The 13621-nt window shown below is 59.1% G+C and overlaps 1 long non-coding RNA gene across 1 annotated transcript; it reads left to right on the top strand.

Moving 5' to 3' along the window:
- Positions 1-3940: 3940 nt before the first annotated feature.
- On the top strand, positions 3941-5794 carry LOC121104918. The gene is made up of 3 exons (XR_005837266.1): positions 3941-4093; positions 4829-4917; positions 5616-5794. It is a non-coding gene; the product is annotated as an uncharacterized LOC121104918 (long non-coding RNA).
- Positions 5795-13621: the final 7827 nt, after the last annotated feature.

Here is a 13621-nt window from a genome sequence, read left to right on the forward strand (position 1 = left end):
GGGGAAGATGCACGCTCACCTGCACATTGTCATGGGAACAAAGCATCCGGAGGGACCGCCGTCACCTGTGCCTGGCACGTTAGAGAAGCAGAGGACACAATGCCTCCTTCTCGAAGCTGCAAATAAAGACAGCCAGGCAGGTCAAAATAAGCGAGTGACATAGCTCGGTGTCCTATTTAACGAATCCCTGGCAACTAAGCGTCCTCATAGTAAACAAATGAGCAAGTGCCTTCACCAGGCGCTCAGCGCGGGCGTGCGGTGGGTACTTCATGAGAGGCGTGACGGTGTTTATGGGAAGCAGGTGGAAAATTGCTTGGGAGGACGTGTGTAATTAATGGATAAACTCAAGCACCTTAAGGCAAATTAATTTGTCTCCAACCTTGAGTGTCTCAGCCAGGGATCTGGGGAGAAGAGGAGGAGGTGAGTTCTGCGGGTTACCTCTCGATTTCCCAACCTGAGAGCACAGGTGCCTTCATCTGTTGCCCAGGTAACTCCGCTCTCCTGATCCGTGAGCTACGGGTAGGGACCGACCTGTTTGCAGGCTGGAGCTTTCCAGCAGCTCTGTTGAGCTCTACTCTTGGCGCCCTTACTGGACGCCCTCTGCATTGGCTGCATCGTTGGAGGGTGACGTGTTGTCTCCGCCCCTTCGCCCACTTCTGACACCACGGTGCTTCTTTAGGGCGCGCTCTCTGCACCACCCACTACTGTCCTTCGTGGGCCGAGCCCTGGTTGAGGGAGCTGGGCACGTGGAGGACCCAGCACCCCAGGCACCCCAGTGGACGCAGATGCTCGCCCTTCTCCTTGGAGGACGTTTCAGGAGCAGAGTGAGTCTTGATGATGAAATTAAGATGAGTTTGTGCTTCCTCTTGGTGGGGAGCTTTTATTTCTGATCTGGTTTATTGACCACTTACTTCTAAATTACAGCCTTTACCTTCACCCAACGGCTGTGTTGCAGGTTTGGTTTCCCCGGAGGTGGACTGAGCCTGCAGGACGTTAATTAGAGAAAGAATGCAGGGAAGGAAGAGGGAGGGGGCAGAGGGCGAGTCTGGCCCTCAGAGCTGTCCTGAGCTGACCCTTCATACCCTCCATCGATGGGACCTTGGCTGTGGCCCCCTGAGGGACGGTGAGGCCTTGGGAGCGCCCCTCTGCGGCTGAGACTGTCCCTGTGTGCGTGCGTGTGGCCAGCATTGACGGGGATCTGGGCGGCACAGACCAGTGTCCACCACGTTGTGGCGCTGCTCCGGGCTGGCCTCACTGACCCCCCCGGGTGGCCTAGGACCCCAGCCTTGGCCTCATTCTCATCATTATCCGTGTCCTTGCCACTCCATCCAAGTTCCTTTTGTCTGCCTAGAGAACTCCTACTTGTGCAGTGGGACCCAGACCAAAAGACCCCTCTGCAGAGATGTGGTCTCTGTCTTCTCTCCGGCCACCTGTGCTTCTCTCCCCTCTCAGGGCTCCACAGCGCCTCCTCCCTACCCCCTCCTGGGGTGTGCCCTCATGCCTATAAACATGACTTCCAGCAAGCCTGGCTCCCCTCCCCCACGGACCCTGGGGTCAGAGAAATCTTTGATTTCTCCAGCATCCCTGGCACCGAGGGCCATGCCTTGGAAGGTGCCAGATGCTCAGTGGCTTTGCTGAGCAAACGGTGGAATGAGCACAGGCGCCCCACGGTGTCAGGCCCCAGGCAGAGGGACCCCCAGGACCCCCAGGACCCTCAGGGCCGTTTGCCCCCTTGGACCTTGGGAAAGGTCCCGTCATCAGGGACACAGCTGTCCCCAGGAAGGTAGACAGAGAGGCTCAGTCGCTCACTCCGACATCATTCCTTGGCCTTTGTCCTGCTTGGAAAACCTCCCTGGATTCTTGGTCCCCGAGCTCAGTCAGTCTGACGCATGGGCTGGGTCTGCGAGGAGCTCTTCCTCCTTGTTCCGAACCCCCTTCCCTCTGGGACAGCGGAAGTCAGGGGGCCGAGGAGGGGCAGCAGCTGAGGATTTTTAGCTCTCCCTCCCTGGGGCTGCCTCCCACCCCTTTAAAGGTTAAGCGTACGTATGTGGCACCTACAGGACGTGGTGGGCCTGACAGAACAGGAGAAGAATGATCAACGCTAGTGTCCTCGCGCCTTGGGCTCTGCTGCTGCCCTCGCTGGAGGGACGCTTCAGGGGCTCCCCGGTGCCCCCCGTGCAGTGCCCGCTTTGTGGCCAAGCTCTCTTGGACCAAGAGGAGGGTGGGCGTTCAGGGTGGGCCTAGCGGGGAGCAGGGGATGCCCTCTCGGGAAGACGGGAGTGCCTCGTGTGGGGCCAGGACACTCCCCACGCGGCTGCTCACTGCTGGGCTCGGGCAGGTCGTGTAGCAGCGGTTGGTGGGGGGTGGTTAGGGCGTTGAAGGCCTAATCTCCAATGTGATATTTCGAGACGGGGCCTTTGGGAGCTCATTGGGTTTGGATGAGGTCACGAGGTTGGATCCTCATGATGGAATTCGTGCCCTTATAAGAAGAGAAGAGACGCCAGACTCTCTCCTGCCACGCGAAGACACAGCGAGAAGGCTGCGGTCTGCAAGCCGGGGAGAAAGCCCTCACCAGGAATGGAGTCTGCCCGCACCCTGATCTTGGACTTCCAGCCTCCAGAGCGGTGAGCGGCACAGGTCTGCTGTTCAAGGCCCCCGTCTGGCGTGTTAGAGCAGCCCGAGCCGACTGAGACGCCGAGTAGCCTTGAGGAAACTCGAACTCCTTGTTCTCTCGGAGCCTCCGTTTTCTCATCTGCAACAGGGGAATGCCGAGCCCCGCCCCCTGGGGTTCAAGGACAGTGAGATGACAGCATGTGTGCAGAGCGCCTGTCTTGGCACCTGCACAGGATGGGGGCTTGATGACTCTTGGTGCTTCCTCCCCCACCCTAGCACGCCCTCCTCCTCGGCTGGGAGCAGGGGGTTAGTCTGCCCCGAAACGCTTTCCTTGAAACTGGAGGCTGATTCCCATTGCGAGGGAAACGGAGAGGAAGAGCCAGCGACCACAGAAGGTAGGGAAGTGGGAAGTGGTACTGGGGGAGGGGGTCCCAGCACGAGGCCCAGACCTAAGCGCCAGCCCAGGCAGGGCACCCACCCAGGAAGCGAGGATGGTGGCGTATGCTCCAGAACCCCAGGCCAGTCTGGGAGCCTCAGACGTCCAGCATCCGTATTTGGTCTCCGGGGTGACCCATAGCACGTCCGTCCTTATGGCACCCACGTGGTGGCTGTGGACCAGGCTGCAGAGCCCAGGCCCCTTCCGGCCCCCACTGCCTGGGGCCACCTGCTAAAGAGCCCGCTGGCCTCTGCTTTCGGGGGAGCCCGGGAGGGGCCGGGGGGGGGCATCTGTGTGTTTGCAGGAGGGTGACCTATACGGGGAGCAGACTGCTGGGGGCCAGGCATGAACACATCTGTGCGCAGGGGCAGGACGGTACTGTGCACGGGAAAGGCTGCAGGAGGAGAGAGCTAACTGGTGGCACGAGACCCGGAGGCGGCACAGGTGGGGCCAGGGCGGGGTCTGGGGAGTGAGGCAGGGACCTGGCGTCTCAGGGGGCGAGGAGGGGTGAAGGTGGTTCGAGGAGCTACGGATGAAGCCTGGGGAACTCTAGCAGCGAGAAGAGAAGGCCACCGGGTTCTGATCCCTCCTGGCGGCATCGCCCGGTTGGCAAGTGGTCTGACCCTTCTTGACCCCTGGCTCCCAATTGCTCTAATTGGGAGAGTAACTCCTCCCCTTTGAGACAACAGAGCAGAAAGTGCTTGGAGAATAAAAGCACCGCTGGGCGCTTAAGATTTTACAGCGTATATAGCACCGCGTGATCGCACCGTCAAACATTCATAACTCCGCTATTTTCAAATTCATGATAATGATCAATGCCCCTGGGACTATTAAAATGCCATCCTAAGTGTTCACATTATTCTCTTGGGTGAGCAGAGCTTTGGAAAGGAGGAAAAAAAGGAAACTAGAAAACGCACAAACTTCTGAGAACAAGCAGAGCTGGTAGGAGCTCCCTTTTCTCGCCAGGAGCCTCGCCGGGACCCGAGGGATCCTGTCTCCCCAAGCCTGCTCCGGTCTCCGGCCACCGCCCAAAGAGGCTCTGAGGTCAGCGGCTCACTGTCCCCACATCTCTGGGTCTCTGTGGGGAGCCAGCAGGGAGGGAGTGTCTGTGTGTGTGCGTGCGTGCGTGCACCTGGAAGGGGGAGGCAGGAACCTTCCGAATCTGGGGCCCGTCCCACTTATCCCAGATCCGGGGATACGTCGACACGGGACTGGGAGGGTTGACAATTCCCTCATATGTCCTCTATCTGAACAGCTTTTGCAATGCCAGCCTGGCGCCCCGGCCTGGCCCACCGCCATCCTCCGAGGACTGCTGGCTCAGGGGGCTTGTGAGAGCCACGTTAACAAGCTGCACGCGGCTCCAGTCCCACTGTGAGGCGGGTCCCTCCACCCAGCATGCCATTCCTCTCTCCAAGAATGAGGTCTCTTTATGGTGACCGTGCTGTCTGGTGGAGGGGACATGTCGTCATGATTTCTGTACATCCCGTCTCAGCGAGCCTGCAAAGGAGGCGATGCTCTTCCCTTGTTTCCTTTCTCTGCTTTGTGGCAGATCGGACGCTTGGTTCCAAAATCTTCCTTCCCTCTCTACGTAGAATTTCACATCTGCGCCTTCGGCCAGGTGGTTTGTGGTGCCCCCGTTGGAGTGGGTGCACAGCTTGCCCCAGCCCGTGGATGCTGGCTGTGGCCACACGTGGAGTGTTTGTGGGTGTGACCCGGACAGTGGCTTTGGGTGTGCACATGTGACCGGGCTCTTGTGTTTCTGTTATTCGCCGTGAGCAGAAGAGGCCCCCTGTAGCTGCTGGTCCCCAAAGGAGATGCTTGGTCCTGGAAGTGCCCCTGCTGGCCTGTACTCACAGATAAGAGAAAAGGTCAGTGCTTTCAGTTGTGAGTCATTGAGATTTGGGGATTGTCTGTTACACAGTGTTATCATAGCAGTGGCTGGCTCATTCATAGGTCATTCATTCACTCAACAAACACCAAGGGGCTGCCATTGGTTAGGAAGGCTGCTAGTGCTGGAGATGGAAAGACAGTGTCCCTAGATAGTCCCGAGCCTTGAGGGGTTGATGGCATAGTAGAGTCATGCCTTTCAAGTTGTGGGGAGATCAGAGAAATCCTGGGGTGGTCTTTAGAGTTTGGGGTGGCCAGGATGGGAAGGGGAACTTGAGGAATCAGGATGTCCCCCTGCTCACCCAGAACTATACTCCTTATCATCTCTGGTACCTATCGGGGGTCCTGAGCAACTATTTCCCCAACTGTGCAGCCCCTGAACCGCAGGCCCCATGGGGGCTCCAAGGGTGACTAGCAAAGTCTTTCTCTTTCCTCTCTTGCTGCAAATACCAGATCTGATGACATGTGAGAACCCTCCTAGCTCTTCATGTGCTCACATGTGGAGAGAGAGGTCAGGAGACTCTCTGTCCTGGGAGACACAAGCTGCTCACCTGCTTTGCAGCTGTGAAAACCTTCCGCGTACCCGCTGGGTCTCACCTCGTCCGTGGGTTCCTCCCGAGCCGCACAGGCTGCGGTAATGAGGAATGGCCACTTTCATTCCGGCACTTCTCTTTCCCAGTGAGTGTCTACAAATGCCTTGGAGAGAATTAAAACATGAACTTCCAAGATTGTCTACTTTTGGGGAGCTGTAAGCAAACGGCACAAACAGCCGGACGGTCCTGCCGAAAGCCCCCGAGGCCATGTCTCACAGTATAACAGATCCAGCAGCATCTCGTAAAACAGTGAAGACACCGAGCTCTGTAGGAATAACTTAATCAGGCTCCCGGTTCTCCGATGGACACCCTAGTGTTGCTTCGCACGTGCCCTATGTACAGACAAGCCACAGCTGCTCGAGCCCCGGAGTCCTGCTCTGGGATGGGGTAACCGGACGCCCCTCACAGCTCACAGTGGGGCCAAGTACAGCTCTCCGAGAACTCTCGGGCCTTCTGAGAGGTTAGGGCGTTATTCATTTTTATCATCCTCACCAAAAACTATGTTTAGTCATCTTTTCTCTAAATTTCCTCCAACTTTCTGTTCGGTGTTTTCCAGATCGATGAAGTGCGCACAGGACCTCTGACCCTCTGTCTTTGTGTTAAGGCCTTATCGAAGTTTGTTCACAGGCAGACTCTGGGGCAATCCATTTGCAACCTTCCTTCCTTCATTTCATCTCGACTGGCCCGGCAGCGAGGTCAGGACACAATTCTGCGTCTGTTCTGACAGGTGTGAGTCTGTGGGTAGGGCCGGTGGGCACGGGGGCGGGGGCACGGTGACAGGCCAGTCTGGGGTGGAGAGTCCTGCCTGGGGGTGAGGGAGGTAGTCCTGCCTTTCAGGGAGTGGAGAGTTCCAGGGGAAAGAGCCTAAGGAGCAGAGTCGTGGGTATCATCCTTCTCTACCCCCACCCCCTGGAGAAGCTTTCAGAGAACTGGGCCCTGGAATCCTGGTTCTGAGAGCCTGGCCGGCCCCCCACCTGCTCTCATGGTTTCTGTGGGCTTTTGCCCCAGGGCCTTTGTCCCTTACTTGCTGTTTTCCTCCAGTTCTTGTAGACATCCACTCATCCGTCCATCTGTCCATCCATGATTTAACAAAAGGGACCACTTCCTGTCTCCAAGTTTGGGGACCGTTTCCAGCAGTGACAAAAGCCCAGCAACTGGGCTGGACTGACATTCTGGGAAGGGAGGTGGGGGGGCCGCATTTTGTATCAGGGCCCCTGCAGGCCTGCCTGAGATGCAGGTGATCAGCTCCATGCGGGACCCGAGCCGGCCCAGGCTGCCGGGGAGCCGGCTTTCTTGGTGCCACGGGCCACTCGCGGCATCTCGGCACGTTCCTGTCCCCAGGTCCCCGTGGGCTCAGGGATCTTCAGCTGTCCCCAGAACTAGGCACCATGTAAAGCAATAAGGTGACCAGGGGACACCTCCTGACCCAACCCTACTCTAGGGAGACACGGAGGCCGTCAGGCAAGTTTGAGGCCAACTGACGTCCTTTGAGGGCAAGCCAATGGCCCTGTGTGGGTTTGCTCATTATATAGCAAGTGGCCAGCGTGGCACCCACATTAGTGGCCCTGGAGGCTTCCTCTTAGTCTTCACATGTCACACACAGTCTTTTACTGCCAGCAGGGACTGCAGTCTCTCCTTCCTCCTCCAGTCCCACCTGAGTTGGGAAGAATTGGACACAAAGGCCAAAGGGACAGAAACTCTGGGAAAGGAAAGCTAATGTCGAGGCTGGCACCCCAAAATGACATGTTGATGACCCTTGCCTGGGATGGTTCATCTCATCCCTCAAATCCTGCATGTCTCAGGGAGGTGAAGTGACTTGCCCGAGGTCACCCTGCTGTGGGAAGGGCAGGGCAGCGTCCTCGGCGCTGGCCCCGAACCTCGGCTTGTCTGAGTCCAGAGCCTGGCGCCCGTCTTGCTGGGCAGGTTTTCTCCGCACACAGCTGGCTGCCACCTTTGCTCTGCCCGCCCCGTGCAGTGGGAGGGCACCGAGCTGATTGCGGGCTGGTCTCCATGGCAACAGCTGATGAGCCTGCATCAGGAGGTGGCAGGGACTGCGGGGGACAGGAGCTGGAGGGTGGGGGTAGGGCCAGGAGATGGGCCGCGCTCCCAGCAGCCCTTTGGAAGAGGCTCCCAGTCCCACCTCGGTCCCATCTGTTGGGGTCACTGGCTCCAGGGTGGGGTTCGGCTCTGTGCTGGGGAGACCTGTTCATTCCACGTGTACGTCATGGACACGTACCGTGTGCTGGGCAGTGGGCACGCAACCCACTCCGCCCCGGGCTGTCTTGCTCTCTGAGAGATTACACACCCTGGGAGGCAGGTAATCGGGTAATCCCAGTCCACTGTGATCGGTGCTGTGGTCGAGGACGTTTGGGGCATGATATAAGCCCCTAGGAGAGGCACCCAAGCCAGACTTGGGAACAAGAAAGGTATCCAGGAGACGGGAGTGACTCCATGGCTTCCTGAAGAATAGGGCAAGAGATCTCTGCAGAGGGAAGGGACGGCGGGAGGGACAGAGATAGAAGCACCGGGGTCTGCAGGGCCCCAAGCACCTAGACTCTGGAGCTAGGTGAGGCAAGAGGTGTGGAGAGGGGAACCGGGCCCATCTTGGGGTCCAGATTAGGAAGGAAGGGGGTCTGCTCCAGACCAGGGCCTGGGTGAGGGATGCATTTGGTCTTCACGAGACCCTGAACTGGGCATGCCGTGATTCCCAGACTGCATCTGGGGCCCTAGATAGGCCAGGTGGGTCCGCAGGCATAGCTGGCTTCTGACTCGACAGGCTCACCCAAGGAGAATTTCCTGACCTTGAGGGTGACAATGCCCAGAGCAGGCTGCCAGGACCCTTGCAGAGCCCAGAGGAGAAGGGCCTTCTGGGGGCCTCCTGGGGTGAGGTCAGCTGTCTGCTTATCTCTGCACATGTCCGGGCCATTGCATACTCAGTGCAGATCCCAGAGCGGGGCTGCGGCTGGCACTCTGGGGCCTCTCGTGCTCCCAGGTGTGACTGGGCTCAGTTCCAACCCCAGCAGACGCAGCAGGAAACAGCGGCCACGTCCTCGGGCGCATCTGGTCTGAGGAAGACTCTGGTCCCCTGCTCCTTTTGCAGGGCCCTGTTTCTTGCATCCCCATGGTCTAGAGGCAGTGCTGGCCTGACTGCTACAAGATGCTGGGCGGCAGTAAGCCAGCTAAGCTTGTCCCCAAAGGCCTCTGCATTTAGACAAATGAAGGTCTGGAAGGTTCTTTGGCTGAACACTAGAAAAACAGCTTACATCACCCAGCCTGAAGAAACAGGCAGGAAATCCCCTTGTTCCTGGGTGAGGAGAAGCCAGCCCATATTGAGAGAAGGCTCGTTGGGGGTCTGGGGGTGGGGCGTGCTGGCCCAGAGGGCCTTGCTGCTGAAGGTGAGGGGGAAGTGGGGACACAGCCGGGACCGGGAGGCACCTGTGACCTGCGTGATCAGGTGGGCGGCACCAGCAGGTCACCGTGCACCCCGTGTGCCGGGTTCTAAGGATGAGCCAGCCCCGAGCACAGCAGCTCCTCCTTCCTGGGGCTTCTGGTCGGCCGGCTCTGCTGGGCAGTAGGGCTTTCTCTGTGGCTGCCTTTCTGCTCTGCTCTCCGACTCCCTCCCTCTCTCCCCCTTGCATACACACGTGTGTGCACAGACACAACTGCACGCACATTTGCACACATCCACACGCCCACTCGCTTGAGCGCTCTGCATTTACACAAATCCACGCGTGTGCGTGCACCCGTACACTCTCCTCTGCGTACCTACGCACACACACGTCCCTGCACACGCGTGCACACGCACACACCCTGTATCCTAGTCACTGCTCTCTCCCTGTGATTCCCCACCTGTTGCCCCCCCCCCCATGGAAGGGGCCTGGCCTTGTCCCCCGTCTGCCCGCCTGTCTTCTGTCAGTGAGGACCGGCTGCCATCCCCCTGGTGCTGTTGCTGAGCGGAAGTCACCGAGGGACAGAGACAGGGAGGAAACCACACTGTCACTCAGGGCGCCTGCAGCTCTGCTCTGGCCGGGGGTGGGGTGGGGGTTGCAGGGAGCCCATGGCCCTGCGAGTCACCAGTCTTAGAGGCGGGGTGTGAGCTGCTGTGGACCAGGACCATGGCAAGCTCTTTCTCCCAGTCCCTTTTTATCTCAAGGACAGAGCCAGACCATCCTGCTCCAGGGAAGGGAAAACCCATGACCCCCCAGGCTGGACCCTGCTGGCAAAGTGGGCTCCCATGCACTCCTTGTCCTCCGTCTGCCTCTCTCCCTTCTTGGGCTCACCTTCTGGGCCTTTACATGGCCTCCAGTGGACGAAAGGCCTCAGCCTGACTCCTACAGGGCTTGCCCTCCACGTGGACGAGGCCACCGTCTACCATGGATGTACGAGGCACCCCCTGGAGTTGTGCAGAGTGGGGTGACCCTGAGGCAGCAGCTCAGCCCCATTCCCACAGCCCAGTCTGGTTCTTCAGTCCCAGTGGAGGGCCCCTGGGGCTCTGGGGACAGCGGTGCCCCTGGGGGGTTCTGTGTCCCTGGATCTGACTGTGGGGGAAAATACACATCTTCCAACCTTGTGTTTTGCCAGTGGGGGCAGGGATTACCCTGTCTGTCACTGAGAGGGGGTGGTGCGGGGAGCTCATTCAGGGCCAGGCTGAACGCACAGCTCTGCTTCGTGCCTCTGTCCCCAGGTCTCTGCTCTGTCCCTTCCATGTGCCAGGCACTGTTCTAAGTGCTTTACATTTGGTACCTTGGCAATGACTCAGGGAGACAGCGCTACTGCTGCCCCACCCACCCCCCGCCCCGGGATGCGCAGGAAAACAGGGACAGGCCAGGTCCTACAGTTAAGTGGGAAGTTGATCCGATGTGATTTGAGCCCAGGCCGACTGGCTCTAGAGCCCATGCTCCAACCATGGGCCATCTAGCCTTCCTCTCGCAGGCAAGCCTGGGCCACCCCCTCCGTTGTTTCCAGGGAAATAAGCTCAAGCAGCCCCCTCACCTTGAGGGCACTTCGGCCCAGACCCCTGCCTCGCATGGTGGGCAGCCAGCCCCTCTCTGGGAAGGCGGGACCTGGGGTGGCTCTTCTCTAGCTGGCTCCTTTCTGGACCAGGGTCCTGGTGTGTTTGTGCGGGTAAGTGATGGTGCCAGGAGGGTCAGTCCAGAGGGCTGCCCAGTTGGGGTCCTGGGGGAGTCCATGGCAGGTGCCCAACTGGCTCTTCTAGAGGGCGGGGGGGGGGGCACATGGCCAGGGGCCGGGTGGGAAGGAGGGGGCAGTGGCGGCTTGAGTCTTTGGGTAGAGAAGGAGCACACCTCATGGAGACTTTGACTCTCCAGGGCCTTAGGGTGATGCATCAGATGCCCACACGGACCCAGCAGTGGACGCTGGTCCCCCATGGTCCTGAGCTCACCTGGTACCATGAGGCCAGATGCCCCCCTGACCCATCGCCTGCCTCCACTGGCAGAGGGGAGAGGGAGGCCCGTCTCCCAGCTGCTGGGCTTGGAGAGGAAGAGCCTCTGGCAGGTTAGTACACCGCTGCCCATTAGACATCCTTCCTGAGCCTCATTTTCTGTCTTTTTCATGCTAACTTTCCCACCATTAAAGAGCATTTTTAAAAAGACAAAAAAGGGAGCGAGAACCAGATGAAAGGGAGAATGGAGCCCCTGGAATCCTTTTCTGCAGCTTTGCTGCTGCTGGGGTTCTGATCGGAATGGCGGGCAAATGAAGGATGCCACAGGGGCGAGATGTCGCGGGCAACCTGCCTGTCTGCTGAGCCCGGTGCAGAGAGGGAGAGGCGGCGCGTGGCTGGTCCGGCCGCACGCTGCACCCGCCGCCCAGTCCTGTGCCTGGCCCGCGGAGACGCTCAGCAGCTGTTGAACGAATGCAAGAGGAAACCCCACCAGATGGAGGGCGGTTAACTCCACGGGGAGGTGGGAGGTTTGCACACCTCCTTCTCCTAGGGGTTCTGACGCTGAGAAAGGCTCAAGGTTCTGCACTCATGAGCCACCGGCTGTGGAGGACCCGACCATCCATGGCACGGGGGCCCGGGCATCCTCCCCTCCAAACCCGGCTGGTGTCTGAGTCCACGGATTCCTCCAAATCGGAGTTTGGTTGGTCTGGCTCCCAGAAATACCTCGGAGCCCCAGGCAATGACCAAGGTCACTTATTCTGGAGGAAAACCCTAGCTCTGCCCGCCCCCTTCACACACACGCACACACATGCACATGCGACTTTCTCGCTATCGGCGTATTTGTCACACTTACTCCATTTCTCCTCTGGCTCGGTGACACAAGGTGAGCTGAAGGAGAGCTGTTTGGGTGAGGATTATGAAGGCGCGGGTACCATGGAAACCACTGGAAAGCCCGAAAGCTGCCTCCATCAAGAGAGCCTGCTCCGCCGCGATTGGTCGGCCATGCGGACCCTCTCCTAGCACGATGTGCGATTTTATTTATTTCCCCCCCTCACGGGTCTCATGCCCCCTCTCCCCTGCTCTCCCAGCTTGTACGCTCTCAGCTCAGGACACGGCCTGCGGGTCAGTGGGATAAGGTGCTCAGAATTTTTTTATACTTTATGATGTTTTCAGCCTCATTTTCTGGTCCTCGCTCCCCCCCACCCAGGAGGCAGCTCTGATTTTCAGCTACAGAGGTTGGAGGCGGCAAATGAGATGATGATAAACAGAGAGGGTGCCAGCTCCTGTGGGAGAAGCTCTGGGCCGTCATTTTTGGTCCCAGAAGCAGCCCTCAATGTACCTGCCGATCTGAGAAGCCCGCATGGGGGCCAAAGGCCGGGCAGGCGCTCGGTGGACGGTCTGAGCCACTCGGGGGGGCTTCTTCAGTTGGTGCTGATTCAAAGCCCTGCAGGCAACCTTGATCCCCTGAGCGGCTTCTGTGTGTGTGGTGGCCACTGAGGGAGGCTGTGAGCTCCTGGCCCCCTCCCCCCCTTGGCTAGTCATCATCATAATAATCCCTTGCACTGGTCTTTCCCCTGACAGTTTCTATATCCTTCCTTTTGTTTATTTCCAGCCACAGCCCTGACACATTGGCAGGTCAAGTATCATTAGCCCCACTTTAGAGAGCTGGAGACTGAGGCCCAGGAGTTTAAGTGGCAGGGCTGGGCCTGGGCCCCCGGCCAAGGGTCCATCAGCAAGGGCTGCTCCCGTCACCGTCGTCGGTGTCTCCGGTAGATCCCCTGAGGAGGCTGTGAGCCGGCTTTCAGGGGTGGGCTCGGGGCCCCGGACCTGAAGGAAGGAAGGACCTGAGGAAGGAAGCTGCTAAGTAGTGAGGGGCAGTGAGCAGGGCCCCTCCCTCTCCTCCTTTCACGGTCGGTCAGTTTCCTCGAGGAGGGGCTTCTAAACGCTGTCCCTGTTCCCTGCACACGCAGGTGCACACGCAGACATACACCCCTGTTCACGCTTTACCCCTTTTGGTTCGGGGTCTGTCCCCAGCAAATCATTAACCTTGTTCTGGTGAAGGCTCTGACGGGAGTCATTTATCTGCTGATCCTGTGAGTTGACTGGGCTCTGGGGACGTTCTTCTGGGCTGGGCTGCCGTCACAGGGGAGCTGAGCACGCCGGAGCCCCCGGGATGCCTTGCTCACAGAGCCGGCATTCGATGCTGACCGGGGAGGCTGCACGTGTCCCAGGCTGGGCTCCTCTTGGCACGGGGGCTTGCTTCTGCCGGGGAGTGTCCTCAGAGAGGTCCTTTCAAGAGGGAGGAAGTAGCCATGGGATGTGGCTGACCCACAGCGTGCCTCTCTCCGCCTTCTCCCGTCCATTCCCTTCCAGGCCTCTGACCATTCCTCTTCACCAGCCCCCTCTCCCTTGCTTTGTCCTTGGCTCTTTCCTCTCTTGAGCCCCCACATGACCTAGAGGTCACGGCCACCCTGTGATGCCGATACCTCATTTGGGCTCAGGACCTGAGAGCCGGCCCGGGGTCTTCAACCTTCTCCCCACGTTCCTGACAGGAGGCAGAGTTAAGAATTCCCAAGGGCCATCTCGCTCGTCCCGCCCAGAGGAGGACTTGTCTTCCTTCCCCAGGCTCCGTGCTCCTTGTGCAGTCCCCAACTTGGTGAGCAGACCCACCCCATCCATGGCCGTGGACTT

The sequence above is a fragment of the Ursus maritimus genome, unplaced genomic scaffold, assembly GCF_017311325.1.
Source record: "Ursus maritimus isolate PB19 unplaced genomic scaffold, ASM1731132v1 scaffold_24, whole genome shotgun sequence".
NCBI classification, from domain to species: domain Eukaryota; kingdom Metazoa; phylum Chordata; class Mammalia; order Carnivora; family Ursidae; genus Ursus; species Ursus maritimus.